Source organism: Cynocephalus volans, chromosome 14 (genome assembly GCF_027409185.1).
Source record: "Cynocephalus volans isolate mCynVol1 chromosome 14, mCynVol1.pri, whole genome shotgun sequence".
NCBI lineage: Eukaryota > Metazoa > Chordata > Mammalia > Dermoptera > Cynocephalidae > Cynocephalus > Cynocephalus volans.
This window is the reverse complement of record NC_084473.1, coordinates 26,745,835-26,773,300: the sequence shown is the minus strand read 5'-3', so window position 1 is coordinate 26,773,300 and position 27,466 is coordinate 26,745,835. Positions and strand designations below refer to the sequence as shown.

The 27,466-nt window shown below is 37.6% G+C and overlaps 1 protein-coding gene across 3 annotated transcripts in view; it reads right to left on the bottom strand.

The window, feature by feature from the left end:
- BABAM2 (BRISC and BRCA1 A complex member 2) overlaps positions 1 to 27,466 on the bottom strand; it is a 427,256-nt gene that overhangs the window by 352,596 nt on the left and 47,194 nt on the right. The gene's annotated exons all lie outside the window — the stretch shown is intronic.

Below are 27,466 nucleotides of genomic sequence, written 5' to 3'. Positions count from 1 at the left end.
AAGCTAGCCCTGTAGCCAAAGGCAGAAGAAAAACAAGAATGATATTTTTTTTTTTAGTGGAGTTGAATGGTGATGGAATTTTGATGTGCTGTCCCCTCCAAAACATGTGGAAATTTGATCCCCAATGTGGCAGTGTTGGAAACTGATTGAGTCATGGGGGTGGATCCCTTATGAATGGATTAATGCTCTGGTGGGGGGGAATAATGAGTAAGTTCTCGCTCTATTAGTTCCTGCGAGAGCTTGTTGTTTATAGGACCCTGGCACCTCCTCTCTTGCTTCCTCTCTCTTGCTTCCTCTCGCCATGTGATCTGCTTGTACCAGCTGGTTGCCTGCCACTTTCCGCCATGAGTAGAAGCAGCCTGAGGCCCATGACAGATGCACCTGTTCCAGAATCATAAGCCAAATAAACCTCTTTTCCTTATAAATTACCCAGTCTCAAGTATTTCTGTTATAGCAACACAAAACGGACTAAAACAAATGGTATCAAAAGAGAAAAGTGAAGTGTAAGCCACTACTGGTTTTCTATTACACGTGCTGATATACAGAACCGGCTGAAGAATCAAACGATGATTATCTTACCTAGCTCTGAAATTGTTAACAAGGATGTCAATAAATCAGAGGTTTGACAGCAACCCGGCAACAGTATTAAAAGAACTGTTTCATGAAGAATTAGGCTGTTTACATCAGACAAAAGTCTCACTTTTCAATTTCAATATATAGAAGAGTCATATCTGACATACATATCTACATATTAATATATAGATAGGTATAAAGATATATTTATTATCAATATATAGGTTAACATAAATGATGTCATATGCTAGAAATTAACACATGCTTCATATCTTTTGGGAGAATAAAAATATGAAACTTAATTATTTCCCCCAAAGCGGATTAATGACCTAGTGAAAATCAAGGGAGATCAGCAATCAGAATAATGCCATGTAAAGCTTGCCATGCAGCCTGAACTGATCTGGAGTGCCTGTGCCATCTGGATTGTCCATAAAATATCCGACAATGTCTTATGCCAACTTCTGCCTGACATATCTTAGAGATGAAGACAGTTCGATGTCCTTAAGGGCCAGAACAATAAAGGGAAAAAACTAGCTCAAAACAAACAGAAGCATATTGGGGCCCTCTAGATAACTTCCATTAAAGACCTAGTTTCCTAAACACCCTTCATTCTGAGGTCAGAACAGATTTTAAAATCTTTGCTTTACCTATCTGAAAAAGTATATGAATCCCCTTTTTCTGAAAAGAAGACATTAACAGCAGTGCCATTATCTTGCAAAAAAGGGAATCATCCTGAAATACAAAGATAATTAAAAGAAGTATAGACATTTATTGATACTAATTAACTATGTACCCTCACAAGATGCTATGCATACTCATTCACTCATCAACCCAACACATCAATAATCACATTAAATGTATATGACCTAAGCATCCCAACTAAGAGGCAAAGAAGGCCAGATTTAAAAGCAAGATGCAAATATATGCTGCCTATAAGAAATCCACTTTAAATATAAAGGCGCAAATAGGTGAAAAATATAAGAATGGAAACAGATGTACCATGTTATATTAATATCAGTCAAAGTAGATTTCAGAGCAAACAATATTTCCAAGGACAAAGGGTGTCAATTCAAGAGGACATAACAGTCCTAAATGTTTATGTATCTAATGACAGAGCTTCAAAATAGAAGAAGCAAAAACTGATGGAACAGCAAGAACAAGTAGACAAATCCACTATTATAGTCTGCAATTTCCATATCCTTCTCTCAATAACTAATAGAAGTAGGCAGAAAATCAATAAGGACATAGTATACACTGAAGCAACATGAATCCATAATTATAGTCAGAGATTTCAGTATCCCTCTCTAACTGAGATAACAAGTAGACAGAAAATCGGTAACAATATATTACATTTGAACAATTCTACCAACTAACTTGACTTAAGTATTGTTTATAGAACATTTCATCAAAGAACAACAGAATACTTTTCAGTACACAGAAAACATTTACTAAGATAGTCCATATCTTGGGCCATAAAATAAGGCTCAATGAATTTAAAAGTATTTAAATCATACAAAGTATGCTCTCTAATCACAATAAAATTAAATTTAAAATCCATAACAGAAAGATATTGAAAAAATCCAGAAAATTCTGGAAACTAAATGACACATTTCTAAATAACCCACAGATTGAAAAAGAAGTCTAAAGGAAAATTAGAAAGAATGACAAATTAAAATGAAAACACAACATAGCGAAATTTATAGGGTGCAACTAAAGCAGTACTGAGATGAAAATTTATAGCATTAAAATCCCAATATTAGGGAAAAATAGAAAGATCTCAAATCAGTGACCTCAAATAAACCAGAAAAAGAAGAGCAAGTGAAATCCAAAGTAAGAGAAAAAAGGAACATTAAAGATCAAAATGGAAATCAATAAAACAGAAAACAGAAATACAACAGAGAAGATGGATGAAACCAAAAGCTGGTTCATCGAGAACATGAATAAAATTGGTAAACCACTACTCAGATTGGTAAAGAACAAAAGTGGGGGCAGGGGAAAGAAATGACCAAGATCAGGAAAGACAAAGATGACATCACTACAGATTTTATATATATTTAAAACAGTAATAAAAGAATACATGAAAAATTTTGTGTCAATAAATTTAGAAACTTAGATGAAACAAATTCCTTTAAAGATACAAACTAGCAATACTCATTCAAGATGAAATAGATAATCTATATAGTTCTATTAAGGAAATTTAACTTGTACTACAAAATCGTCCCACAAAAAAGAAAAAGCTCCAGGCCCAGATGAATTCCCACTGGCAAATTCCACCAAATATTTAAGAAAGAATACAAATTCTTCACAATCCATTCAAAACTTTGAAGAAGTGGGTTCACTTGGCAACTCATTCTATTCCAAAGCCAGCTTTACTGTGGGGGGAAAAAAACAGTAAAAAGCATTAAAAGAAAACTACAGGCCCATATCAATCATCAACATAAATGCAAAATTCTAAACAAAATTTTACCAAATTGAATCTATCAATATATGAAAAGGACATCACAGCAACTGGAGTTTACACCAGGGATGAAAAGTAGGTTGAATATTCAAAAATCAATCAATGAAATCCACCATATTAATACCATTTAAAAAGAAAACCACATAACACCACAACAGATGAAGAAAAGTATTTGCCAAAATACAACATCTATCCTGATTTTAAACAACTAACCAAAATAGAAAACTCTCAACTATAGGAATAGAAGGAAACTTCCTCAGCCTAATAAAGGGCATCTCTGAAAAATGTACAGACAACAATATGCTTAATGGTCAAAGACAGAATTCTTTTCTCCTAAAATCTGAAACACAGCAAGAAGGTATACTTTCAACACTTCTAGTCAACAATATATTGGAAATTCTACTCAGTGCACTAATGCAAGAAAAAGAAATAAAAGGCATTTAGATTAGACATGAAAAACTAAAATTCTCATTCACAGATGACACTATTTTCTACGGAGAAAATCCTGTGGAATCTACAAACAAACAATTACAACTCATACCTAAGATTACCACAGGAGCCAAATGCAAGATCAATAGACAAAAAAACAACTGTATCTCTATATACCAGCAATAAACACTCATAAATTGAAACTTTAAAAAATACAATTTACAATATCATCAAAACATATTAAATACTTAGGAATAAACATGTGAGAAGTAGTACAAGACCCGTACATAGAATACTATAAAACACAGAAAACTAAAAAATTAACAAGCTGATGTTAAATTTTATATTGAAATGCAAAGAACCTAGAATTTCCAAAACCATTTTGAAAAAAAAGACAAAATTGGAGGATTTATATTACCTAATTTCAAAACTTATTATGAAACTACAGTAATCAAAACAGTATGGTATCAGCATAAAATTAGACACAGATCAATAGAACGGACTAGAAAGTTCAGAAAAAGCCCCACACATACAGAAATTTAATTTTTGACTAAAGTGCAAGGGCAATTTAGAAGAGAAAGGACATTCTTTCCAACAAATGGTACTAGAACATTTGGCTATCCATATTTTTTAAAAACTTATATCATATAGAAAAATTCACTCAAAATGGATCACAAGCCTAAATGTAAAACTTAAAGCTATAAAACACTTAAAAGAAAATATAGTACAAAAATTTTTCTGACTTTGGATTTGGCAATGCTTTATTAAGACAATAAAAAGAGAAGCTACAGTCAAGAGGAAATAATTGTAAATCATACACACACCTGATAAAGGACTTGCATCTAAAATATATAAAAAATTCACAAAACTAAAAGATTAAAAAAAAAAATCCAGTAAAAGAAAACAGGCAAAAGATTTAAACATTTTACTAAAGACAATTTATAACATATAATGAAATAAAATGTATGACAATAACAGCACAATGACAAAGGTGGGGAGGGGGTGGGTCAGGGAAAAAGAAGAATGTAGTATTGTCAGGTTCCTACATGATAAATTAAGTGTTACAATATTTTCTTATGCTTAAATTTGATGTATTTTTCTTTATTTTTAGATTGTAGCCCTATTTATCGTTTTTCAATTTTTATTTATTTTTAATTTTTATTGAATCATAATTGATTATACATATTTTGGAGTTCAACGTTGAGATACATTGATCAAATCAATATTACCAGCATATATATTGTTACAAATCATACTTATTCTTTATGCCCCTTGTCCAATCTCTTTTCTTCCCCCTCTCCTTCCTCCATCCCCCACCAATTACTCTAGATTTCTTCTCTCCTTCTGAAAGAGTAATGGTTACTCTGTTGATTTGTTGCCTAGATGATCTGTCCGATGCTGAGAGGTGTGTTCAGGTCCCCCAATATTGTCGTAGAGCAGATGCTTCTTCTGTCACTCTGGAATGGGCTTTGTGAAGCAACACATCCTCTTCTTTTCTTTGGTCTCTGCTGGTGACTCTCCTTGTGTCAATGCACTTCGGTGGATGGCGGACCATCTGCGTGGTGGTTGTGGTGTCTAGCTGCTTTCATGGCAGCATAGTTATTGTTGTGGCTCTGCGGGGTCACCCACATGGAGGTGATGTTTTTGGCATGCTCACTGGTGCTGGTGGTGCACCTGGTTGTGAGAGAGGGGGTCTTGTCCGCAGAGCCATGCCTCAGGTCCTTGGGTAGGCCCCGAAGCACTGGCAGTGTGCCTGGCTGTGGGAGGGGGTCTGGTCCCTGGCTAGTGTCACAACATTTTTAATGATAGACTGTGAAAAGTTAAAGATGCATATTCAAAACACAAGAATAGTCATAGAAAAAAAATAAAGCTGTATAGCTAAGAAACCAAGAATGGAGACAAAATAGAATCATAAAATATTAATTAATCAAAAAGGCAGGAAAGAAGAAAAAATGAATGAAAAACATCTGATGCAAAGGAAACAATCAACAGAGCAGAAAGACAACCTACAGAATGGGAGAAAATATCTGCAAACTATACATCTGGCAAGGTATTAATATCCAGAACATACAAAGAACTCAAACAACTATACAGTAAAAAAGCAAATAATCCAAAAAATTGGCAAAGGAGATGAATAGACATTTTTCAAAGGAAGACATGCAAATGGCCAACAGGTACATGAAAAAATGCTCAGCATCACTAATTATCAGAGAAACACAAACCGAAACCACAGTGAGATATCATCTCATCCCAGTTAGACTTGCCATTATTAAAAAGACTGAGAATAACAAATGCTCATGAGGATGCAGGGAATGGGGAACTCTTCTACACCACTGGTGGGACTGTAAATTAACACAGCCATTATGGAAAACAGTATGGAGGTTCCTCAACTACAGATAGAGCTATGATATGATCCAGCAATCCCACTATTGGGTATATATCCAAAGAAATGGAAATCATCATGTCAAAGGGATACCTGCACTCCCATATTCATTGCAGCTCTATTTACAATAGCCAAAATATGGAACCAACCTAAGTGTCATCAATGGATGACTGGATAAAGAAAATGTGGTATATATACACAACAGAGTACTACTCGGCCATAAAAAAGAATGAAATTCTGCCATTTGCAGCAACATAGATGAGTCTGCAAAAATTATGTTAGGCGAAATAAGCCAAACTAGCAAAGAGAAATACCACATGTTCTCACTTATAACTGGGTGTTGAGAGAGAGAGAGAGAGAGAGACAGAGGGAAGGGAAGAAAAGACCACAACAATTCACTGAACTTACAGAAGGAGAAAACAAACCTAAAGTTACTAGAGATGGGGGGGAGGGAGGGAGGTGGTTTGGGGAGGGACACATCGGGTAAAGGGCTTAAAAAAAAATCATGATTTGTAATAATGAATATGCTAATAATAATAAAAAAGAAAAGAATAGAAACATGAGAAGCAACTACATTTTTAAAAATTTGGCAAAAAGGAAGTAAGTTTGAAAACACATCACAAATGCAAAAAAAGAATTTGACTGTACATATGTAACATTTCTGCTTGTAAAAATAAATCTTTATGAGTATTAAAAAATTAAATTATCTAAACATTCCAATTAAATGGCAAAAATTCTCAAAAACAAAAAGCAGAAATCAATAAAACATAAAACACAATAATAGAGACAAATCTATGAAACCAAAAGCTGGTTAGCAGAAAAGATCAATAAAATAGTTAATCCTCTAACTAGACTAATTAAGAAAAGTAGAGAAAAGACACAATTTGCCAATGACGGAAATGAAAGAGGGGTCTTCTGGTCAACATGATGCAATAGACAGTCCCCAGCATCATTCTCTCCCACAAATCAGCCAATTTAAAACTATAAAAAAAGCAACAACAGCCAAGCTGGGGCCATTAGAGCTCAGGGGAAAAGGAGGAGAGACCTACAGAGGGCATGAAGGTGGGAGAAGCCATGATGAGAGAAAGAAAAAACCACTTGGACTGATTCATGCTGTGGCCACTTTAAGGCTGGAGCTGCTGAGTGCATGGAGCAGGAGCTGGCAAAAGCTGCAGCTGTGCCCTTTGGATGGAGTTGCTTGGAGGCGGCAGGGGAGAAGAGGGAGTTGGTGGGCCCCAGGCCAGCAAGACCACTAACAGGGTTCCCATGGACCTATACACGAGCAAAGAGCCACAACAACTGAAAAAAAGGAGCCACTCACAGGCTGGTGAGTCATCACAAGGGACTGGAATATGGCTCATCCCATGGGAAGTGTTTGCAGCACAGGCAGTGGGGGAGATGGGCCCACTGGGGAAACACTGGGGCACAGCAAGGACAGCTGATGTGCACCCCAATCAGCATAGGACCTCTTAGAGGGGAAGACTGGTCAGAAATATAGAACTGCATGGGGTGCAGTTTAATGAAAAGACTCAGGCCCAGATCAGAGTTTCTACACAACCCAGGTGTACTAGGTCTCTGGAGACCCAGAAGTACCTATAAAGTCAACCATTAAAACCTGAGCTGCCCAAAAGCCTTCCCTAGGGAAGCAGCAGCAAAGCAGCAATTTAGCTCAACCACACAGCTCAAGTACTGGTCTTCACAGGAAGTTCCCCCATTTTAGAAGTAAGCAAAGGACAAAAAATTAGTTCTGACCCAAGCACACTGCCAGCACCTCAGGGCCCACCCAGGAACCTGAGGCATGGAGACAGAGACCAGACCCCCCCCACAACCAGGCACACCACCAGCACCTTGGTGCCCACCTAAGGACCTGAGGCATGAAGCCGGGAATCGGACCACCCCCCCCACAACCAGGCACACCACCAGCACCAAGAGCATGCCAAAAACATCACCTCCTTGTGGGCGGCCCACCACAGTCACCACAGTAACTATAGCTGTGGCTAGATGCCACAACCACTACACAAATGGTCCACCAGCCACTGGAGTGCATTAACACAAGGAGAGTCACCAGCAGAGACCAAAGAAAAGAAGAGGATGTGTTGCTTCACAAAGCCCATTCCAGAGTGACAGAAGAAGCATCTGCTCTATGACAATATTGGGGGACCTGAATACACCTCTCAGCATCGGACAGATCATCTAGGCAACAAATCAACAGAGTAACTATTACTCTTTCAGAAGGAGAGAAGAAATCTAGAGTAATTGGTGGGGGATGGAGGAAGGAGAGGGGGAAGAAAAGAGATTGGACAAGGGGCATAAAGAATAAGTATGATTTGTAACAATATATATGCTAGTAATTTTGATTTGATCAACGTATCTCAACGTTGAATCCCAAAAATATGTATAAACAATTATTCAATAAAAATTACGTAAAAATTTTTTAAAAAGAAAAAAAGAAAGAAATGAAAGAGGGTACATTACTACAGATCATACAGGCAGTAAAAGGATAACAAGGGATATGAATAGCATCATGCCAATAAATTCAACAACCTAGTTCTTTGAAAGGCGAGACTACAAAAACTCAATAATCAAATAATATATTAGCCCTACATCTGTTAATAAATTGCATTCATAGCTAAAACTTTCCCACACATTCATATACAAAAAGAGTTACTAGAACTAATAAGTGAATTTAGGAACTCAATAACATATAAGGTCAATATACCAAAATTACTTGTATTTCAATAGATTAGCAACAAAGAATTAGAAAAAGAAAGTTAAAAACAAAATTATACTATAAATCAACAAAAAAATATGAAATATTTACAGGTAAATTTAACAAAATTTGTTTAAGACATGTTCACCGAAAACTACAAAATACTGCTTAGAGAAATAAAAGATGACCTAAATAAATAGAGATGTTACAATTTTCATCTATTGGCAGACTAGACGTTACTAAGATGGTAACTCTCCACAGATTCAGTGCAATTGAATTGATCCACAGATTCAACGCAATTCCAGCATGATTTCTGAAAACATTTGACAAGGTGATTCTAAAACTTCCATGGAAATACAGAGAACTAGAATAGCCAAAACAGCCTTGAAAAAGAAGTTGTAGGACTTACACTACCTTATTTAAACTTACTATAAAGCTATGGTATTCAAGACAGTGTTGTATTTGCTTAAGGATAGATATATCAAGGGAATACAATATAAAGCCCCAAAATGGACCCACACTTAAATGGCTAATTAACAAATATATGGCCAAAATTAGCCCACGATGAAACAATACTAAATGTTGTCAAAAATATGTAATAACTACAGTGCTCATAAATTGCTGACAGGAATGTAAAATAGTACAACTACTTTGGAAAACAATTTAGCACTTACTTATAAAGTTTAACATATACTGAGCTTACAACACCATAATACCACTCCCAGGTATTTACCCAAGAAAAGTAAAAACATATCTCCACAAAAAGATATGTACAAAAATGTAATAGCAACTTTATTCATAAAAGCCAAAAACTAGAAACAACCCAATGTCCTTCAATAGATGAATCAATTAAAAAACTGCGGTGTATCCATACAACGTTACACTACTCAACAATAAAAAGAACAAAATACTGATACAAACAATAATATGGATGAAACTCAAAAATATTATGCTGAATAAAAGAAGTCATACACCAAAAACTACAAAGTATATGATTCCATTTACATAAAATTCTAAAACAGGCAAAACTGTTTTACAGTCTCAGTGAAAAGGTAAGGTTCGGGGTTGAAAGGATGGTGGTGAAGGGGACTGGCTTGTGGGAGAAGAAAATGTTCTACATATTCAGGGGACAGAGATGTTCTATATCGTGACTGTGGTATGGTTACAGGGGTTTACAATTGCCGAAACACATGGAACTGTGGGTTTTATTATATATAAATTAAATCTTAAACAAAGTCGATATAAAAAGTGAGAGATAAATTCCTGCCTCTGAGTTATTGTGTTGAGTAAATGAAATGATATATATAAATAAGCCTAACTCTCTATAAAATAAATGCTCAATAAGTTAGTTTAGCAATTTTATCAGTCATCTTTTAATAAACTATAATCAGCATTGAAGCCAGATTATATATACATATGTACTGCTTGCTATACCTAAATTAGCTTTAAAAACTCGAATTAATAATATTAGTTGCTCTTCTTAAGATATTTGTAATATTCCATGAATTCAAAGAAAATATTCTGAAACACCAAGACAAAGGAATCCTGAAAATCTAACAGAATGTCTAATCCACAAAATTAACTTCTTACTTGCTTTCCAATGAGCATTTTTAGAACATTCACTAAATCAAAGGTGACCTGTCTCCCTAATTAGCCTCTAAAAATACCCTGAAAGCTAGATAATAATAATCTTTAAATAAATGAATCTTTTTAAAAGATAAAAACAAAAGTAAAAAGGACCATGCTACAAAGGAAAATTATAATGCCTTTCAGCATGATGCAAAATAGTAAGTACCTGGACACAGTGACCAACTTTTTATTTAGCTCAACTGTTGCAAGTCTAGTAAAAATGGTTAACTCCTACTCTTCTCATTACAAGTGATCTTGGAGACTAGAACAGAGCTGGCCTAAGGAGGCTCATAAATACTAGGGTACTTCAAACAGTTCATAGAAGGATTCATATAATCTTTCAATTCTATTTTACCATGAACTTTCTGAATGTACCTTCATAGGGAGTACATCCATTAGAGTGGCAGATTTGTGAGTGCAAATGAAAAACCAAATATGTCACAAGAGGCTATTTTATTATTTCCTTGGTTTGTCCTGTGCAAGCCAGAACAGTGAACAAAAGCAAAAGCAGGAAAGGCAGGGTATTTGGGAAACACAATGAGCAAATCACTCATGCCTGTTTTTGACTTGGATTGCTGTTAGCTGAGCTCCCATTGGGGAGGACTGGGAGCTCGAATGTCAATCTATGACTGGCCTTGACTGCAAGCTGAGGGACTCAGTCCACTAAAATACTAAAGGGGAGGAGGAAAGGGTTAAAACAGAAATATTACTCAGTCAACATTTTCCAGATGATATATTTTAAAGCGTAAAAGAAATTTTTCATAAAATAACATTGTCATCCCAACAAAAATGCCAACAGCTAAAGCCACAGCAGCCAGCTTTTGGACCTACTGGCCAGAATTCAAAATGTAATGTATAATAACAAAGCAAACAAAGTACAAAGTTCTAATCAAATGAGATTAAACGGTAGAACCTCAATATCTCTTTCAGCTGATGCGAGGAACATCTCCACACCGCTTCTGGGCCCCTCCCATGCCATCAGTTTGGTTATCAGTGCCATCAGTGCCAAGCCCCTGAGTGTCTCTACACTGTACTGCATAAGTAAGATTCTAGAGGACAATGAGTGGAAGAAACAGCATTCTGAGCTCACTACACTAACTGGCTAGAACAAATTAATATGTAATAGATCTGAGATGCAAGAAGCATTGTGTTAAAACACATAAATGCACATGCCTACACACAAGCAGCAGCCAAACCATTCAAGGAGATGTGACTGAAAAATGAAGTTGAATTTTGAGTACACTAAAAGAGGCAGAAGTTCAGGAACACTATTTGCAATGTGTCTGTAAGAATCTTTGCACATGTTTGGTCACTGTTTACTTAAATAGTGCATTCCATTTAAACAGTAGTTCTGAGATTAATTTCATTTTGTTGTAATCATTCCCCCAAAAATATATATTTAAATTCAGTGAGCAGTATTAAATCCTTAGAAATTTATACTGCTCCTTTGAGGACATGGGACAGAATGTATTACCTAAATTATCAGCTATTTTTTTTCAGACTTTTTCCTATGAGGGAAAAGTATTTCAACTTCAAAACTTTTGGAGATAATTTTTCAGCATGACTTCTTCACTCTTTCACAAATGGCTTTGAAACTGTCATCATTCCTCTTAGGTGATAAACAACAGTATTGAGTCACCATGTAGAGGGCTGAGAAACTCATTTCTACCCAATGTGAAGAGAAACAGAAATCTGGTTTAAAAAAAAAAAAAAAAAAGAATAAAGTGACAATAGAATAGGTTGCAGGAGAACAACACAGACAAGAAGGACAGATGCTGACTGGCCAGTTTGGTGTCCACCAGCCTTCCAGTCCCTGGTCCCAGTCCTATGAGGCCTGCCTGCCCTTGGGCACCATGGAATTCACTTGACTCCTTATAAAAATGAATAAACTCTTTAATTTATGTTAGTTCCAAAGGGTTTCTTATAACCAAACAGTTCCTGGTTGAAATAAATTGTCAGTATATAGGAATTTTAAACAAAATAATTTCAAATTTGAAACAATGCTAGCAAACTATTTAATCTACTGCCCACAGACTTGCTTAATATAATTTACAGTATTTCAATAATCTCTCTTCATAGTCGCATAAACAAAGACCTTGCTGAACTAAGTTCTGTCACTTCCTCATCAAACCTCACCATTGCCAGATCCAAAAAATAAAAGTGGTTCATTCATTCCACAAACACTTATTAAGCCTCTCTAACTGCCAGTCACTAAGTTAGAGATTGGAAATCAAATATGTATAAAGCAACCTCACTCTCTGCCCTATTTAAATAGGGTAAACAAAAAACCAAACACAATTTCCTCTAGAATTAAGTGCTATACAGCATGATGAGAGTGGCTATTTTTACAAATGTATTTATATGAAGCTCATGGTTCTTCCTCTGTGAATTCTGCTATCTCTGATAAATTTTCATCACTTCAATGGCACCATCCTAGACCTTAACATTTATTTTATTCAAATCAATGTTGATCACTGAAGATTCACATTTCCAATTCGGTTTAAGTAAGTACAGTTTGTGTCTTCTACAATTGTGAAATTCAAGGACTTCTCTTTACTTAAGATATCCTTTGACATTTTTCGATAGTATCTTACACAAATTGGCAATTCTTTCATTGGCCAATAGTTGTCTCTTCACATTAAAAGAGCTGAGGAAACCATAACATCATAACTAATGTACTGTGACCTCCTGGTCTTTTTTATTTCAATTATTTAATTTTGAATGTGGGTAACTCTGTAGGAATCAATTCATGAATTCTTGGGAGGAACTATGCCCTCTTCTTTGTCTTTTATTCTCATTATCATTAACTGATCAAAGTTTCCTTCATTCACAGATGAGACAGATTTATAGAAGTACTGTACTCTAATATATAAAATATTCTGAAATATAAATTTTAGTTATGTGCTATTTTTATTAATCTGCTTTCAGAGGGCAGAATAAGATATATAAAGATAAAACAAACAATTCAGACTCTAAATCTGCAAAGAACTGTAACTCCTTCCTGTTTTCTGAATTGTTAAGAGCAATGTTCTAATTACAAATTCTATGTATGATAAATAACGCCTTTTTTTTTCTTAATTTTATTTTGTCGTTATACATTGTGGCTGATTATTGCTCCCCATCCCCAAAACCTCCCTCCCTTCTCCCTCCCCCCTTCCTCCCAACAATGTCCTTTCTGTTTGCTTGTCGTATCAACTTCAAGTAATTGTGGTTGTTATATCTTCTTCAACCCCCCCCCCCACGGTTTTGTGGGTGTGTGTGTGTGTGTGTGTGTGTGTGTGTGTGTGTGTGTGAATTTATATATTAATTTTTAGCTCCCACCAATAAGTGGGAACATGTGGTATTTCTCTTTCTGTGCCTGACTTGTTTCACTTAATATAATTCTCTCAAGGTCCATCCATGTTGTTGCAAATGGCAGTATTTCATTTGTTTTTATAGCTAAGTAGTATTCCATTGTGTAGATGTACCACATTTTCCGTATCCACTCATCTGATGATGGACATTTGGGCTGGTTCCAACTCTTGGCTATTGTAAAGAGTGCTGCGATGAACATTGGGGAACAGGTATACCTTCGACTTGATGATTTCCATTCCTCTGGGTATATTTCCAACAGTGGGATAGCTGGGTCGTATGGTAGATCTATCTGCAATTGTTTGAGGAACCTCCATACCATTTTCCACAGAGGCTGCACCATTTTGCAGTCCCACCAACAATGTATGAGAGTTCCTTTTTCTCCGCAACCTCACCAGCATTTACCGTTCAGAGTCTTTTGGATTTTAGCCATCCTAACTGGGGTTAGATGGTATCTCAATGTGGTTTTGATTTGCATTTCCCGGATGCTGAGTGATGTTGAGCATTTTTTCATATGTCCGTTGGCCATTTGTATATCTTCCTTAGAGAAATGCCTACTTAGCTCTTTTGCCCATTTTTTAATTGGGTTGCTTGTTTTCTTCTTGTAAAGTTGTTTGAGTTCCTTATATATTCTGGATATTAATCCTTTGTCAGATGTATATTTTGCAAATATTTTCTCCCACTCTGTTGGTTGTCTTTTAACTCTGTTAATTGTTTCTTTTGCTGTGCAGAAGCTTTATAGTTTGATATAATCCCATTTGTTTATTTTTCCTTTGGCTGCCCGTGCTTTTGGGGTCGTATTCATGAAGTCTAAGTCCAGTCCTATTTCCTGAAGTGTTTCTCCTATGTTTTCTTTAAGAAGTTTTATTGTTTCAGGGTGTATATTTAAATCCTTAATCCATTTTGAGTTGATTTTAGTATACGGTGAGAGGTATGGATCTAGTTTCATTCTCCTGCATATCGATATCCAGTTATCCCAGCACCACTTGCTGAAGAGGCAGTCCCTTCCCCAGTGAATAGGCTTGGTGCCTTTGTCAAAGATCAGATGGCAGTAAGTGTGTGGGTTGATTTCTGGATTCTCTATTCTATTCCATTGGTCAGTGTGTCTGTTTTTATGCCAGTACCATACTGTTTTGGTTATTATAGCTTTGTAGTATAGCTTAAAGTCAGGTACTGTTATGCCTCCAGCTTTATTTTTTTTGCTCAGCATTGCTTTGGCTATGCATGATCTTTTATTGTTCCATATAAATGTCTGGATAGTTTTTTCCATTTCTGAGAAAAATGTCTTTGGAATTTTGATGGGGATTGCATTGAATTTGTATATCACTTTGGGTAGTATGGACATTTTCACTATGTTGATTCTTCCAATCCAAGAGCATGGGATACCTTTCCATCTTCTTGTATCCTCTCTAATTTCTCTCAGCAGTGGTTTGTAGTTCTCATTATAGAGATTTTTCACCTCCTTGGTTACCTCAATTCCTAAGTATTTTATTTTTTTTGGTGGCTATTGTAAATGGGCAGGCTTTCTTGATTTCTCGTTCTGCATGTTCACTATTGGAGAAAAGAAATGCTACTGATTTTTGTGTGTTGATTTTCTATCCTGCTACTGTGCTGAAGTCATTTACCAATTCCAAGAGTTTTTTTGTAGAGATTTTAGGCTGTTCGATATATAGAATCATGTCATCTGCAAACAGGGACAGTTTGACTTCATCTTTTCCAATCTGGATGCCCTTTATTTCCTTCTCTTCTCTGATTGCTCTGGCTAGTACTTCCAACACTATGTTGAATAGGAGTGGTGAGAGTGGGCATCCTTGTCTAGTTCCTGTTCTTAAAGGAAAAGCTGAAAGCTTTTCCCCATTCAGGATGATATTGGCTGTGGGTTTGGCATATATGGCTTTAATTATGTTGAGATACTTTCCCTCTGTACCTAACTTATAGAGGGTCTTTGTCATGAATGAGTGCTGAACTTTATCAAATGCTTTTTCAGCATCTATAGAGATGATCATATGGTCCTTGTGTTTGAGTTTATTAATATGGTGTATCACATTTATTGATTTGCGTATGTTGAACCAACCTTGCATCCCTGGGATGAATCCCACTTGATCTTAATGAATAATTTTACGTATGTGTTGCTGTATTCTGTTTGCTAGTATTTTAGTGAGGATTTTTGCATCTATATTCATCAAGGATATCGGCCTGTAGTTTTCTTTTTTGGTTATATCTTTACCTGGTTTTGGTATCAGGATGATGTTTGCTTCATAGAATGAGTTTGGGAGATTTGCGTCCATTTCAATCTTTTGGAATAGTTTGTAAAGAATCGGTGTCAATTCCTCTTTCAATGTTGGGTAAAATTCTGCTGTGAATCCATCTGGTCCTGGGCTTTTCTTTGTTGGGAGCCTTCTGATAACAGCTTCAATCTCCTTTATTGTTATTGGTCTGTTCAAATTTTCTACGTCTTCATGGTTCAGTTTTGGGAGCTTGTGTGTGTCGAGAAATTTATCCATTTCCTCCAGATTTTCAAATTTGTTGGCGTATAGTTGTTTATAGTAGTCTCGAATGATTCCTTGTATTTCAGATGAATCAGTTGTAATATCGCCTTTTTCATTTCTAATTTTTGTTATTTGAGTCTTCTCTCTTCTTTTTTTTGTTAGCCATGCTAATGGTTTGTCAATTTTATTTATATTGTCAAAAAACCAACTTTTTGATTCGTTGATCTTTTGAATTGTTTTTTGGTTTTCAATTTCATTCAGTTCTGCTCTGATCTTAATGATTTCTTTCCGTCTGCTAACTTTAGGTTTGGATTGTTCTTGTTTTTCTAGTTCTTTAAGGCGAAGTGTTAGGTTGTTCACTTGCCATCTTTCCATTCTTCTGAAGTGAGCGTTTAATGCAATAAATTTCCCCCTCAATACTGCTTTTGCAGTATCCCACAGGTTTTGGTATGATGTATCATTGTTTTCATTAGTTTCAATAAATTTTTTGATTTCCTGCTTGATTTCTTCTTGGACCCAAATGTCATTAAGTAGAATGCTGTTTAATTTCCATGTGTTTGTATAGTTTCCAGAGTTTCGTTTGTTATTAATTTCTAGTTTTAACCCATTGTGGTCTGAGAAAATACATGGGATAATTCCAATTTTTTTGAATTTATTGAGACTTGATTTGTGACCTAATATGTGATCTATCCTGGAGAATGATCCATGTGCTGATGAGAAGAATGAATATTCTGAGGTTGTTGGGTGGAATGTTCTGTAGACATCTGCCAATTCCAATTGGTCTAGAGTCTTGTTTAGATCTTGTGTTTCTCTACTGATTCTTTGCCTAGATGATCTGTCTAATATTGACAGTGGGGTGTTCAGGACCTCTGCTATTATGGTATTAGTGTCTATTTCCTTCTTTAGGTCTAATAGAGTTTGTTTTATAAATCTGGCTGCTCCAACATTGGGTGTGTACATATTTATGATTGTTATGTCTACTTCATGGATCAGTCCTTTTATCATTAAGTAGTATCCCTCATTGTCTCTTTTTATGGTTTTTAGTTTAAAATCTATTTTGTCAGATATAAGAATAGCTACTCCAGCTCGTTTTTCTTTTCTGTTTGCATGGTAAATCTTTTTCCATCCTTTCACTCTTAGTCTGTGTGAATCTTTATGGGTGAGGTGGGTCTCTTGTAGGCAGCATATAGTTGGGTCCTCCTTTTTGATCCAGTCAGCCAGTCTGTGTCTTTTGATTGGGGAATTTAACCCTTTTACATTAAGAGTTGTTATTGAAAGGTGTTGATTTTTTCCTAGCATTTTATTGGTTGTTTGGTTGTCTTAGGTGTCTTTTGTTCCTTGCTTTCTGATTTACTGTTTGGTTTCTGTGTTTGTTGGTTCCTTAGGTTGTAGATAGCGTTTTTGTTTGCTTGTTTTCTCTTCATCAATGCCATTTTTATTATACTAGTGGGTACTGATTTTTCTTGGGTTTTTATGGCAGTGGTAGTTATTTTTCTGGAACCAAACCCAGTACTCCCTTGAGGATTTCTTGTAAGGGTGGTCACGTGGTAGTGAACTCCCGCAGTTTTTGTTTGTCTGAGAAATATACTATTTGCCCCTCATTTCGGAAGGATAGCCTTGCAGGGTAGAGTATTCTTGGCTGGCAATCTTTGTCTTTTAGTATTTTGAAAATATCATCCCATTCCTTTCTAGCTTTTAGGGTTTGTGATGGAAAGTCTGATGTTAGCCTGATTGGGGCTCCCTTATAGGTGATTTGATGCTTCTCTCTTGCAGCTTTTAAGATTCTCTCTTTGTCTCTGAGTTTTGCCAATTTGACTATGACATGTCTTGGAGAAGGCCTTTTTGGGTTGAATACGTTTGGAGATCGTTGAGCTTCCTGGATCTGAAGATCTGTGATTTTTCCTATACCTGGGAAATTTTCTGCCACTATTTTGTTGAATATGTTTTCAATGGAATCTCCATTTTCCTCCCCTTCTGGAATACCCATGACTCGGATATTTGAGCGCTTAAGGTTGTCTGATATCTCTCTCAGATTTTCTTCAATGTCCTTGATTCTTTTTTCTTTCTTTTTGTCTGCTTGTGTTATTTCAAACAGCCCATCTTCAAGTTCAGAGGTTATCTCTTCAATTTCGCAAGCCTGCTGGTTAAACTCTCCGTTGTGTTTTTTATTTCACTGAATAACTTCTTCAGTTCAGCAAGTTCTGCTACATTTTTTTTCAGGACATTGATTTCCTTGTACATTTCCTCTTTCAGATCCTGTATACTTTTCCTCATTTCATCATGATGTCTAGCTGAGTTTTCTTGTATCTCATTCAGTTTCCTTAGAATTATCACTCGAAATTCCTTGTCAGTCATTTCAAGGGCTTCTTGTTCTATAGGATCTAGAGTTTGAGATTTATTAACTTTTGGTGGTGTACTTTCTTGATTTTTTGTATTTCTGGTATGTTTTTTTTGATGTTTATTCATTGTGGCAGGGGGTTTCACAGTACACCGGTTTGAGAGTAATGACTAACTAGGATGTTGCTGTGGTTGCCAATTTCGTATGGCTACCTCCGTGACTGCTCAGTTGGTCTCTAGTGCCTTGTGTGTGTGGTTGCCTTGGGTCTTGGGCTTCTCCGGGGAGCCACCTTTCTGGTCAGCTTGGACTCTGCTGGGCTGCTGGATCACGTACCACAGGGTGTGTGATCTCTGTTGAGCTTTCACTTCCTGTGCAGGATTTCTCCCTGTTCCTTGTGCTCTGGCCCAGGCTGTTGGATCGTGCAGTGGCGACCCCACACGGTGTGTGGTTTCTGTCGAGTCTCCGCCTCCCTGGCCGCACGTCTCCCCCCTCTGTGCGCACTGGGCTGGGCTGGGACGTGTCTTCTGCAACCCTCGTCTATCAGCTGGGCCTTCAAGACCCTGCTCGGCACCGCCTTGCCCAGGAAGTCTACCCGGTTTCTGCTAGGCACAGACGACCGGTTGCTCTGGGTGCCTTTGTAGCACTGTGTAGATCTTTCTCGGGACTTGTTCACCTTTGTATCCCCCCGGCATAGACCGAATCTAGCGCCCACCTGCAGCCAGCTCTCCGGCAGGTTCAAGTGGACCTGGGAACTCTCCTACCACACTATTCCCAACCAGAAATTGGTTAGGCTTTTTTCCGAACTGGTGGCCGCAGAGATGGTATCTGCCTCCCAGCAACAGGAAGTTTACCGGGGGCTGGAGTCCAGGGTGTGGTGGAGTGACAGTCGGCCCGCCCGTACTTCCTTGCCCTCCCGACACTGGCCTGGGACGCCCCACGCCACCAGCCCCGCCAGAGAACCGCGGAAGGATTGGGAGGGGAGGCCGGCCTGCGGGCTCCGGAAAGCCCCTCGCCGGGCCAAGCAAGTGGGAAGGCTCAGTGTCGGCCGAGCTGGGTGGAGCTGCCAGCACCTGGTAAAATGGAGGCAGCCCCGGGGCGGTGAGTGGCCTTGTGATGCAGGCGGGAGCCGGGTGGGCGTCAGCCCCCCAAACAGGGTTTGGCCAGGGGTCACTCACAGGGCTGTGCCAGGTCGGGCGCTCACTCTCTGCCTCTGGTTTGTCGCCTTCCCCGTTCTCGGCCACTGCCGCCTCGGGCTGTTCAGTTGCGGCGCGGCTTGGGCGCTTCCAGGAATCTTCTTTAATGCCAGCCTGAAACCTCGAATCCTGAATAGGGCAGCTGGCCGCCTTCAGCGCGGCCCTGGCCTCCAGGATCCTGTCTGCATCCACAGCAGCCCTGGCGCCGTGTTCCCTGTTTCGAGACTCGCTTTTGCAGGTAAGAAACAGTTCTTTTCCTGCTCCACACTTCAAAGCTGTTGCCTGTAAATGAGGCAGCCTCTCCAAGTTAGAAGGGAAGAGAATAAACCCCAAAGGGCTCCCAAATATAAATAACTTCTAAAGACAGAATTTCTGTTGGCAAATGGCTGATACAACTAACAGAATGCCACATTCTTTATGACACTACACTTTAACCAACAAAAATCTAAACATTAACATTCATTAATTCCTGTATGCATGTATTCATTCTATTCCTTCAACAAATGTTTAATTGAATATCTTTACTGTGCTAGGGACTGAAGATATTATTTAATAAACAAAGCAGTCTCCATCTCTAACTTCACTGGGCTTAGTTATGAAATAAAATCACTATAAATTCCAAATACTTTGATTCAGCCTTGGTAAAATTATAGTTTAAGCCATACGCCACAAATTTTCAATGGGTTTTAATGACAAACTTTAGATAGAAAAGTTGTTTACATAAAAGTTTTAAGACTTCAAAGCACTGAGTTAGCCATTAACTTTTGCTTGGAAAGAAAAAAGGAAAGTTGGAACATATTATCTATTATTTACCATAGAATATAATCAAAATCTATACTTATTCATTTTCCGCTTACATAAAATTAAGTTTCATTCTAGGCCTGTTTCCTTAAAAAAGTAAAGTACTTTTCCGTTTGCTGTGATAGTTATCTTCCAAGGACAGCAAAACTATATAGCCTTGCAATTATGTATGTTTGTTTTAGAAAACTATGTTTGTTAAAATGTTTGCTGTTTTAAAAAAGTTGATATTATAGAGGCAGAGAGTAGAACAGTGGTTACCAGAGACTGGGGAGGGGAGGGATGAGGGAAGGAAAACAGGGAGAGGTTGGCCAATGGGAACAAAATTCAATTAGATAGGAGAGAAGAACTCTGATGTTCTATTGTACAGTGGGGTAACTACAGTTAACAGTTAAGTTTTGTATATTACATAATAGCTAGAGAAGAGGCCTGTGAACGTTTTCACCACAAATAAATAATAAATGCATGAGGTGACTGACACATTAACTACCCTAACCTGATTATGCAACATATATATGTATCAAAACATCAGACTATACTCCATAAGTATGTATAATTCCAACGTGTCAATTAAAATTTTTTTAGACGTGTCAATTAAAATTTTTTTAGTTTTCAAAATAAAAAAATGTTTATTGTTGAGAATTATATTTGTTCATCTAAAGATGAATATTATGTTGGTTGTAGAAGTTGGAATTCAATCACAAATCCTATCATAATTAACCACTATGACCTTACTGATCTTGGATACAATAGATTTAAAGTTATAAAAATTGATGGAATAGGAACATATGCAAGTCTTTGTTCTTGTAAGATTTTTTTTAAAAAAATAAAGGAATGAGTTTTTTTTAAAAAAGAGTGAGTATAACATCATTTTAAAGCAATGCAAAATCTTACTGTTCTCTAAGAGGGAAAAACAGATTCTTTAAAACCTCATGACTTGCCATGAATGATTTGTTTCTTAAAATAAATTCTAGTTGATACTGTAAATCTTCCACTTCCATGAATTTCAAACTATGCACAGAGTGAAACTATACTACTGAGGTTGATAAAATATCTAACCATTCTACATTACTACTATCAATGCATCATGACTCAACAAAGTCCTCTTAGAAATGTCTTTGAAAGACTATTAACAGAATTAATTTTGAAATAATTTTCAAATGAGTAAAATTACAAAGAAAGAAGCCTTAAATGACCATGGCCTAAATATCATACAAATTAAGAAAAGTAAACTAACCTTGTTCCGTAAGCACTGATATGAGCAAATTTATGTGGGCAGGTGGGCAAAACACCAGTCTAACAAAGATGGCTTGACTGATCTTCACTTGAGTTTTAACAATGTGTTCAAAAGGTTTGTTTGTTTTGATTTTCTAACTTTATATAAACTTTTGCAATTTTAACACTGTCACAGAAGAGTGATTTATATTTCATATTTCATAAATTATGTAGTTGATTTCATTTATTTTTTGATTCCATCACATTTTCATCAGGTATTTAAAAACCATTTCCATCTAGAAATTTAAAGAAGTTTATGGTTTGGCCTCCATATTGAAGCACTGGGGTATTTCAAAGGGTACAAATTTGAGAGTTAAGATCATTTTTTTAAAGCAAACGGTGAAAGGGCTCTTTACACACTATATGTTCCCAAAACCTACAAGGAACTTATACATAACACCATTTTCCTCTAATCTGTTAAATAAAATATTTCCCTGGCTCTGCACCCCCCTGCCACACCCTGGTTCCAAGCATAGAAGTATCCTTCAGAAAGCTTTCCTAAGTGAAGCTAAGAAGTTCAAGAGGGGAAAAAAAAAATTCATCCTTGTAATTTAATGAACTTCTACAAGTGTAGTTTCTATGATCAATCGCCTTTTCCTTTTATTTGGCTGTGGGCTGCTTAAGACTAGGATCTCGACTCACTTTAGTGTAAGAAACCCAGTATACAAAATTCATTTATTATTCATTTATCACAGAGCATACTATGGGTTAAATTGTCTCATATATAATGATGATATCCAGCAATAGCTTGACTGAACATAATTAACTTATATAGTGAGTGCAAGTCCTAATACCCTAATCATAAATGTCATAAGAGGTTTCCTGTGGAAATCTTAGAGTAATGAGGGGATACAGGATATTAATAAATGCTTCCTTACATAAACTCATACAGCAAGAGAGATGCCGTGAAGTCACATTATTTCTGTCCCAAGAATGTGGACTAACAATACACACTTATTTCTTTTCCCTTCTGAGCCTCTGCCCCTACCCCCTGCATCATTAAATGGTAGTAAAGAAAAAGGAAGATAAAAATCCAAAACAACAGGAGGGTGAATAGGAAGGGAAGAGAGTAGCAATCAGTAGTTAAAAATTTTCAACAAATTTCTGGAAGGCAGAATGCAGATGGGAATGTAGTTCTTGACAAGAAAGGGCAGAGAAAGCTTTGGCCTGCAATAATGTGAGGAAAAGGCCCTGATGAGAAAAAAGCCATTTGTCCTGGTAAACCCATAAAAACTTGTAGTTAGCCAGTATAAGAGGAGGCAAGAGTGACACACAGGGATACAAACAGAGAGATTAACTAAAAGCTCCTCAGGGTATGATTTATAAACCCACCTCCCAAAAAGTGATGTGGTGGCAAGGTGTGTATCTCCAGGAAAAAAAAATAGGAGATTCACTAAAGAAACAGAACAATCTCTTTAGAGAGAGCTAGAACAGTTGAACTCCAAACTATGACACATAGGGGACCCTCATACTAACAGCTGCCCCACCATTCACCGACACACTCCATAAGCCCTGCTCACCTATTCAGAAGTCCCAATCAGTATTGTGTCTATCCTAAATATAAATGGATGCCTTTTATTTGCAAAAAGCCTATGGAATAACAGAGGGGAAAAAAGATGATAAACAAACAAAATATAATCCCTGGGGAAAATTAAAATAATTCAGATAGAAGAAAACTTTTTTAAAAAACTCTAAATTTTATTCTTTGAAAGATTTCAAAAGATACCATATTCATAAAATAAGAACAAGATGCTATGAAAGAGGAACAGAGAGCAGGAAAGGTCTTGGAGAAATTAAGATACCTAATTGTGATCGTGATAATAAAAAATTATCAGAAGGGCTACAGGAAAGGTAGAGGGGTAGAGGGAGGAATGGAACCTAAGCAGGTTATTTGAGACTGTGTTCCAGCAATATAAGTAGGTAACCTGTTTACCAAAAAATAATTCAACAAAACACAAAATTTACAATACTTAGATTCTACAAAACAAGGTCAAATCCAAGAAAATAATTATGTAGGAGCAGGCCTACGGAGCAATCATTCAAGCAATTTATAGGCAAAGCACAAAAGACAATTATAGATTAGAACAGACAATAAATTATCAATCTTGAAAATGCAAAAGGAGTTCTGGTCAAGATGGCAGACTAGACGGTCCCCAGCGTCACTCTCTTCCACAAATCAATGAATTTACAACTATAAAAGTGTAACATCAGCCAAGCTGGGGCCGCTGGAGCTCAGGTGAAGAGGAGGAGAGACCTAGGGAATTCACGAAGGCAGGAGAAACCACGATGAGAGAAAGAAAAAACTGCTCTCAGCATTTTGGCCCACAGCAGCTTTTATGCTGGAGCACATGGAGCAGGAGCCAGCAGAAGCCACAGCTGCGCCCTTTAGATGGAGTTACTTGGAGGTGGAAGGGGAGAAGAGGACTTTGGTGGCCCCCAGGACAGCAAGACCACTAATAGGGTTCCTGTGGACCCATGCAGGAGCAAGAAGCCAGAACAGCTGAAAAAGGGGAGCCATTCAGAGGCCGGTGAGTCAACACAGGGGACTGGTGCAGGGCCCGTTCCATGAGAAGTGTTTGGAGCACGAGCAGTGGGGGAGACAGGCCCACCAGAACACTGGGACACAGCAAAGACAGCCGATCTGCCCCCCAATCAGCACAGGACCACTCAGAGGAGACTGGTTGGGAATGCAGAATTGCATGGGGTGCAGTTAAATGAAAAACCTCAGGCCCAGATCAGAGTTTCTACACAACCCAGGTGCACCAAGTATCAGAGCCAGAAGTACCTATAAAGTCAACCATTAAACCCTGAGCTGCACAAAAATTCTTCCCTAGGGAAACAGCAGCAAAGCAGCAATTTAGCTCAACAACACAGCTCAAGTACTGGTTCCCAGAGGAAGTTCCCCCATGTTAGAAGTAAGCAAAGGACAAAAAATTAGTTCAGGCCCAGGCAAACCACCAATGCCTTGGGGTCCACCAGGGGATATGAGGCATGGAGTCAGGGGCAGGACCACTGCCCACAACCACTCACACCGCCAGCACCTTGGGGCCCCGCCCAGGAACCTGAAGATTGGAGCTGGGGACCGGACCCCCCTCCCACAACCAGGCACACCGCGCCAGTGCCTCAGGACCCACTCAGGGACCTGGGGTATGGAACCAGCGATTGGACACTCTCCACAACCAGGCACACTGCCAGCACCAAGAAGCATGCCAAAAACATCTCCTCCGTGTGGGTGGCCACCACAGCCACCACAATAACTGTGGCTGCCATGAAGATGGCTAGATGCCACAACCACCACACAGATGGTCTGTCAGCCACTGTAGTGCATTAACACAAGGAGAGTCACCAGCAGAGATAAAGAAAGGAGGAGAATGTCTCTCTTCACAGAGCCCATTTCAGAGTGAGGGAAGAGGCATCTGCTCTATGATAGTATTGGGGGACCTGAAAACACCTCTCAGCATTGGACAGATCATTTGGGCAGCAAATCAACAGAGTAACCATTATTCTTTCAGAGGGAGAGAAGAAATCTAGGGTGATTAGACGGGGGCAGGGGAGAGGAAAGGGGTTGGGAAGTGATTGGACAAGGGGCATAAATAATTACAATTTGTAACAATGTTGAACCCCAAAAATTTATATAATCAATTTTGATTCAATAAAAATTAAAAAAAAAAAAAAAGAAAATGCAAAAGGAAAGTAATAGAAGACAAAAGTTGGGAAGTGAAGGAAGAGAAATGGAAGAAAGGGCAGGGCTAATATCTTCATCTTATAAAGTGCAGAGCCAAAAGACACTACTTATGGTTAATGGGAAACTAAATAAAAGTATACTAAGTGTTCATCATTATTGCATAGAGATTGTCCTTAAGTAATAACAGTGCTAAACTATGTGCCAGGCACTTACTAAGAATTTTTAAGGGCTGTTCATTTAACTGTATAATACAATGCTTAAAGTGATCTTTAAAATAATGAAGTGAAAATTTTTAAGCTACAGGTTAACCAGCACAGGAAACAATAATGATGGTATTAATAACATTAAAGAAGAGAAGACCAAGGGGTATAATGAAAAGAGGCTCATGCCCCATGTATCAGAGCAAGAAGTCAAAAGACAATAATGTCTAAAATTGATAAGTCATTAAACACAGGCAAAAGCATATTATTTAGAGATATGGAAATCATTCTCTGAAGAACTAAACTGAAACAATTTTTTTAAATTATAAGTGTAGATGCCCGGGGGTCCTGAGAGACGGGGCCATGGGCCTTAACCCTGTCCCCGCTGCACATCCAGGCCAGCAATGGAGCCAGCTGACACCAGGGATCCTGAGGCAGGGGCTAAGCCAGCCCTACCCCTGCCCACAACCAGATCTTAGCATGTAATTATTAACCACGTGTTTCTTTGGTGTCTTATGACTTATCTGTTCATGTCCTTCACCAAATTTTTGCGTAGATTTTTCTAATTCATTTTTAACAGTTCTTTTTGCAATAAGGACATTAATCTTTGTGTGTTTAAAAAAAAAAAAAAGACAAAATAATGGTTACCAGAGGCTGGGGGGGTGGAGGTTGGGGGAAGATTAGGGGTGAACTAATGGGAACAAAACTATGCTATCTACCCTAAGTGAATCAGTGTACAGGATATGCATGTATTGAAACAACACACTGTACCCCACAAAAATAAATAAAATTGAAAAAAAAAAAAGTGTACAAAAAAAATTATAAATGACTGCTTCAGGAAATAGGACTGGGAGAGGGGAGAAATGGGACAGAAGACTACTGCTTTCATATATAAAAAAATTTCAGTACTATTTACATTTTTAACCATGTGAATGATCTACTGTGATCATTTCTTTTCAATTCATTAATTTTTTTTTTTTTTTTCAAAAAATGTAGCAATCTAATCTGCCCTGCTACCTCAGGTGAAATTCTGTTGTATTGTAAGGTTTCCAGAGAATGGTCTAATAATGCAAGGTTAACAAGTCAGCATTTCCTAAATTTATCATTTAATATTGCACTTTGTAAGTTAATATAATGTGATTCTACAGAATACTAACATGTGGCCCCTCCTGGAGTGTAATGGTAAAACATACACACAGTCCATGGTCCAAACAGCATGGGATTTTAATACTCACGTTCTTTATTTCTCTCTTTAAGAATAGAGAGACTTTAATATCCTGTTCACCACAAGCACAGGTTCAAGAAGAAAAATTCCTAGTGAGATTACTAATACTAACCAACCAAAGCTACTGTCATTTCCACACAAAGCTAGAGCTTCAGTACTGGGAATAATGGCAGAGAAGGGCAGATACAACTTAGGTGCTGCAGATGGTAGACTAAATCCAATGGCACATCTTGCATACTATCCATCCAAGGTCACAAACCCATGGTCCAGGAGCTCAAGCCAGCCCACAGACACATTCAGTTTAGCCTGCATAATGTTGGCCTACACTATGTTTTCAATTGTGAAAAAGTCGCCAACATCTAAAATTGATAGAATTCATACAAAAATTCAGACTTCCACCCTCTCTCAATAAATCCGTAGAGGCAGTCCCTTTGAGACAGCATGTCCCAATTTGCCATACCTAGCCTGCTTCCGTCATTTATATTACCAATCTGGTGCTTGTAGGCCACTTGCATTTCTGACTCTTGCTATAAAAGGGATAACATATTGACACTCCTAACCCATGCCAAGAGTCTTTGAGGTAGGATCCTTACACTCAGGTGGCAATCAGAAATACATCAGTGACAACAGTTCTTGGCAGCAAGGGTTCCAGAAGAGGGTGAGCAGCAGTGGTGGACAGCAGCCATTCCTACCTAAAAACTATTTCTAAATAGTCAGGCATTTTAAAAGC